This window comes from Octopus bimaculoides, chromosome 2 (genome assembly GCF_001194135.2).
Source record: "Octopus bimaculoides isolate UCB-OBI-ISO-001 chromosome 2, ASM119413v2, whole genome shotgun sequence".
NCBI lineage: Eukaryota > Metazoa > Mollusca > Cephalopoda > Octopoda > Octopodidae > Octopus > Octopus bimaculoides.
This window is the reverse complement of record NC_068982.1, coordinates 48,809,508-48,816,068: the sequence shown is the minus strand read 5'-3', so window position 1 is coordinate 48,816,068 and position 6,561 is coordinate 48,809,508. Positions and strand designations below refer to the sequence as shown.

At 38.6% G+C, this 6,561-nt stretch overlaps 1 protein-coding gene across 2 annotated transcripts in view; it reads left to right on the top strand.

Moving 5' to 3' along the window:
- The first annotated feature begins 5,280 nt into the window (after nucleotides 1–5,280).
- Nucleotides 5,281–6,561, top strand: part of LOC106871625 (mucin-5AC) — a 591,942-nt gene continuing 590,661 nt past the window's right edge. For both annotated transcript variants that reach the window (XM_014918237.2, XM_052977025.1), the window contains exon 1: nucleotides 5,281–6,461. The gene's annotated coding sequence lies outside the window, so the exon portion shown is untranslated. The remainder of the gene's footprint in view (nucleotides 6,462–6,561) is intronic.

Below are 6,561 nucleotides of genomic sequence, written 5' to 3'. Positions count from 1 at the left end.
TATGTATATCTATATATAGGGGTTTCTCAAGAATTCAAATCACTACTCTCGTCAATAACAGGTCATTTTCAGGACACTTAACCAATTAACACTCTGCTACTATCATAGCACTCCCGCTGCTTCTTCTTCTTCGCCAAGAATTCACAACGACCTCGAACCCACAAGAGTTAACAAGAGAAACAGAGACAAACAGAAACAAGGAAAAAGCCCCTTGTATTATTTGAACACTGTGAAAATATGTTTTTAAAAAGACTTTCCATTTAAATTTGCCAAAATTTAATTTTTCCAAAATTTGTTATCCATATTTATAGTTGAAAAGATCTCAAGGATCGAAACCGGTACTGAAATGTTGTTTATAAAAGTATTTTAGCATTTTCTACCTTGACTTTTTTTTTCCATATATACATCTACTCGCACGCACGCATGCACATATGAAGGTGCATGGCTCAGTGGTTAGAGCGTCGAACTTACGATCGTGGGATTGTGATTTTCAAATCCCGGACTGGACTGCATGTTGTGTTCTTCAGCAAGACACTTTATTTCACGTTGCTCCAGTTCACTCAGCTGTAGAAATGAGTTGCGACGTCACAAGTGCCAGGCTGTGTCGGCCTTTGCCTTTCCCTTGGATTAAACTGGTGGCATGGAGAGAAGAGGCCGGTATGCACGGGCGACTGCTGGTCTTCCATAAACAACCTTGCCCGGACTTGTGCCAGGCAGGGTAACTTTCTATGTGCAATCCCATGGTCAGTCATGACCGAAGTGGGTCTCAGCATGTATATATGTATATGTATACATATGTGTGTATGTATATATCTATATCTATATATATATATATATATATATATATTTATATATGTATATATGTATGTGCATGTATGTATAGTCCCATAATTGCTGAATTCGAAAAACAGTGGAACTTTTCGGATTTATGGGGAAAGACGTATAATTTTTTTTTTTAATCATTATTTTCACAAAAGTTATTCTGACATTTTCAAAAAAGAAAAAGCTGTGAGGAGTTACATGAAGTGCTTAAACCAGAATTACGTAAAAAAAAAATATTTGAATACTAAAACAATTTAATGTAATAAACAAAAGAATACTTTTAATCTTTTAATAATTGACGGTAAATTAATAAAGTGGAGAGAACCTTTTATTCAATTTCTTAAGCGAAGGCAACGAAACAAACAATTCAGTCCAGTCATTTATTGACAGAATATGATATTTACAGATTGAAAACACCTTAACATAGTATCGTACCTTTACATATATATTCAGTATTTTTAATGTTGATGACAAAGACGAATATTCCAACCGACGCCATGAAGAAACTCTGGTAATTTCCTATCTGACGTTCGTAAAATCATAGTCATCCAAGAAGTGCTTCAATAAAACAGTGAACAGCGAGTGAATAGTGAGGGAAAATGTTATTCTTATTTTGAATAGAGTTTTTACTCTGGGCACATGTGAACAGTCTTCCACAATCCACGGTGGACACACACTAAGCAATACAAGTCGCTGAATCTGACAAAGATCGAGCCAGTGTCGTAACTGAATGCATTTCATTGATTATCTGCTGATCTGTAAGTATTTCGTTGGGATTCAAAATAAAACAAGGAGTAGCAGGGTGTCCACGAGTTAGTTGAAATGAAACTGAAACTAAAACAAATTCGATTTTACGAATGTCAACTTGGGATTTACCGAAACTCTTCTACAGTCTTAGTTCTCCATCGATCAGCACAATTTTTTTTTTCCTGTGACTTTTTTTGCAATTTGATTCATTCCTCGCCTTTGGCTATCTTCTACAGGGAAAGGTATATTGAACGAGTAATTTCTAACATTTTTTTTTGACCAGATTCTTTCAAAGGATACCAAAAACCATAGGGAAAACATTAGTTTCACTTTCAAAGTGAGACTGGGGTAAATAGTAAAAATTCAACAAAACAATACCAAATTTTAGGCAGGTGTAACATACACAGCAGGTTTCCGTACAGTTTCCGTCTATAAAATTCCACTCACAAGATATGGTTTACTCGAGGCTTTAGTATAAGGTACTTGCTTAAGGGCGCTTTGCAGTGGGATCGAACCAGGAATAAAGTGGTTGCAATGCTTAATTCTTAACCACACAACCATTCTTATTTCTTTATTGCCCACAAGGGGCTAAACATAGAGGGAACAAACAAGGACAGACGAACGGATTAAGTCGATTACATGGACCCCAGTGCGTAACTGGTACTTAATTTATCGACCCCGAAAGGATGAAAGGCAAAGTCGACCTCGGCGGAATTTGAACTCAGAATGTAACGGCAGACGAAATACTGCTAAGCATTTCGCCCGGCGTGCTAACGATTCTACCAGCTAGCCGCCTTAGTCACACAACCATTCTTGTGCCTCCACGCCGTCATACATATATATACATGCATATATATATATATCCACACATTCAAGCATACTTACATGGATTTATTCAACGACAGGGTTCCGGATTTAATCTCATTACGCCGCATCTTCGGCATGCTTCTTTTAATATCGCCTTAGATCGATATGCATGTGCACGCGCGTATGTGTGTGCGTGTGAAGGAGTTATACACGCATTCTTATAGAATAGAGTCGGAAAATATCTAGAACGCCAAAACTCTAAATTGTTCGGATATTCATGTGTAAAGTATCGTAAATTACGATTCTGAAAAAAAAAATAAATAAATAAAACAACGGATAAAACCAGAAAATTGGGAGACGGGATCCCTCCTCCCTGATCTTTTCCATAATTTTTCAGTTTTGACGTTTTTTCGAAAATATTTTTCAAGAATCTTAATCTCAGATGTTTAAAACATTAATTTGAAAGAATTTTCAAAAGAAAGTCAAAACTGAAAAGTTGCAGAAATTGTGTAGAAATTCCTTCTGAGAATGTTTTTCTTTTCCTGTAAGAGAATCGTGATTTCGCACGCCGGGCGAAATGCTTAGCGGTATTTTGTCTGCAGTTACGTTCTAAGTTCAAATTCCGCCGAGGTCGACTTTGCCTTTCATCCTTTCGGGGTCGATTAAATAAGTACCAGTTACGCACTGGAGTCGATATAATCGATTTAATCCGTTTGTCTGTCCTTGTTTGTCCCCTCTGTGTGTAGCCCCTTGTGGGCAGTAAAGAAATAAGAATCATGATTACCGATGCTTAGAACAAACATCGGATTTTGACACTATTTCCGACTCTATTGTACAGGAACACGCATACATGTATGTACGCGTATGAGCGCACGTGCGTAAGACTATTTATCTGTCAAAATTCCTAACTTAACGGATCGATAATTTAAGTATGTATATCATAGACTATAACTCTTGACGGCTGTGCTCCAGACTAGCCGCAATTCCACTGCTCAAACTAACAAAAGAATACGTGCGCGCGCGTATATACAAGCGTGGGTGTGTGGTAAGAAGGTGACGAGCTGGCAGAATCGTTAGCACGCCGGGCGAAATACTTAGCGGTATTTCGTCTGCCGTTACTTTCTGAGTTCAAATTCCGCCGAGGTCGACTTTGCCTTTCATCATTTCGGGGTCGATAAATTAAGTACCACTTACGCACTGGGGTCCATGTAATCGACTTAATCCCTCTGGTGTCCTTGTTTGTCCCCTCTATGTTTAGCCCCCTGTGGGCAATAAAGAAATAAGAAGCTTGCTTCCCAGCCACATGGTTACGAGTTCAGTCTTACTGCATGGCAATTTGAGCAAGTATCTTCTACTATAGCCTTGGGCCGGCCAAAGCCTTGTGAGTGGATTTGATAGACGAAAACTGAAAGAAGCGCATCGTATATATATGTGTGTGTGTATGTATGTGTCTTTGTGTCTGTGTTTGTACCCTACCACCGCTTGACAACCGTCACTCTGACTTGGTGGTTCAGCAAAAGAATTCGATAGAATAAGTACCAAGCTTTAAAAAAAAATAGTACTGAGGTTGATTCAGACGACTAAAACTTCTTCAAAGCGGTGCCCCAGCATGGCCGCAGTCTAATGCCTGAAACAAGTAAAAGATAAAGGATAATATATATATATATAATGTATGTGTCCTTTCTATAAATAGGCACAAGGCTTGAAATTTGGTGTTGGTAAAGAACGATTCTGTCTACTCGTCGCCTTAGTAATACAAATCATTTCTGCTATAGACACAAGCCCTGAAATTTTGTGGGAGGGGGCTAGTCAATTACGTCGGTCCCAGTGATCAATTGGTACTTATTTTATCGATCCCAAAAAGGCAGAGTCAATCCCGGCGGGCGTTGAACTCGGAACACAAAGACGGACGAAATACCGCTAAGCATTTTGCCTGACGAGCTTACGATTCTACCAGCAATCTTTTCTACTATACGCACTCAGCCTGAAATTTTGAGGGAGGGAGGGGAGTAAATCGATTATATCGACCTCAGTGTACAACTGGTACTTCGTTCATCGACTCCGAAAGGACGAAAGGCGACGTCCACCTCGACGGTAGTTGAACTCGGAACGAGTAAAGACGGCCAACGATAAATAATAAACCCGCTCAAGTATATCGTTCTACAGTTTTATTTTCTCTTTCTTTCCTTGTTTTCTGTTTTGTGACAATTGCTATAATGAGCAATGAACGAACGACATTAACAAATTATAATTGCCAACGAATGAGCCTGTATGTGGCGGTTCGTTCTGCTAAAAATAGCAGCCACAAACACTCTGCCGTCTTATAAAGGAAAGGACACATTGAATAATAAAGTAGTGCTAAGCTACACAAGGGATCAAAACTAACTACAAATAATTATTATCAAAATGATAAATAATAAGGCAAAATAAGATAAGCGTAACATGACAGGCATGGGGAAGTGGGATTGCGGTTGAGTGACCTAGGGTTAAACAATATCAACAGCAATTGTCAAACACTGCTCTGTGTTGACAATTCTAAGCTCTTGATTGTGGCACGTGCGCACGCCGACGTATCAGAAAACGTCTATCGTAATCCTTCAATTCTGTTTCTTTCTTACTCTCTCTCTCTCACCTCATCTCCTACTTCTTAAATTATGATATACACACGCGCACATATGTGTGTATGTGTATGAATATTACGATCTCTATCTATGTAGATAGATAGATAGATAGATAGATAGATGCGTTGATGGATGAATGGATGGATACAGATATAGAAAATGAAACTAGTGACGTGTGTGTGAAATGAGTTCCGTAGCCTCACGATATAAACATCCCAGTTGCTTTTATCCATCCTCACTAACAGTAAAGATTCTTTCTTTCTCTCTCTCTCCCAGTCTCTTTCTCTTTTTCACATACACACACGCACACACAAGTACGTAAACAAACGTGAATACAGTTGAGCACATGAAGTCAGAGATATAAGTATTTAATAAATACACACACACTCGCATGCACACATTACACAAGCAAGCTGGTCGTGTGTCATTTCGTGGGGGAAGTAACGTTCGTTTTTACCTGTTACGCTGCTTTATGATGAGGAAGGGAATTCCTTATACGTTGGCGCTGATTGCCTCGCGGATGACACATTACTTAGCTTAGGTGCCTGTCTTTTAGCCGGACTAGCACCACCACTAAATTAATAACCTTCATCATCATCGTTACTATCATTACAAAATCCCGGTAACGATTTTATTTCGCCCGTCACATCAGCAGCATCACAGCCTCCGCCACCATTATCACCACTATCACTACAATAACTACTACTACTACTACTACTTGTAGTACTACACATGCAACGGATGATTCTCAATTTACTATAAAACTATACAAATAATAATAGCTTCGATGCAAAACTAGTTTTCGTGTTCTCTTCCCTGACTCTTGTTACGTTCGTTTCAGTTTCGCAAGTAACATACTCACACACACACGTACATATACGTATTATTCACTGACATACACACACATATATAAACACAAGGACTTTACTATACATACAACTAACACACACACACACACACACACACATATATAAACGTATATTACTGACACATGCACACGTATACCTAAACACAAGGACTATACTATCTATACGTAGGTACGTACGTATATGTGTATATATATATATAATTTTTGTGTATATATATATATAATTTTTGTGTATAATCTACATATGTAAATAGGTAGATGTATATATATGTGTGTGCATCAGGAAATAAGTCTTACACATTTGATACAAACACACTTCAAAGCAGTGTTCACTAGTACGACTAAGGTTACTAAATACTGCAAGCAACACAGACCGTGGCGATTATAATCACCACTACTACGACTACTACTACTAGTACAAATTACGAGTACCACCACCACTACCACCACCAAAACTACTACTACTACTACTACTGAGACTAGTGTCTAGTATCATCAACAACAAACGATCATCTCTCAGCTGGGATAGAATCATTTCCTCCAGCCTTCTTTGCGGTGGTCAATCGTTTATTCACAACACTTGCTACCGAAAATGTGTAAGTCACAGTTCTTTTCTACTTCAATATCATTCTTCTGTTCAGAGTCTCTCTCTCTCTCTCTCTCTCTCTCTCTCTCTCTCTCTCTCTCTCTCTCTCT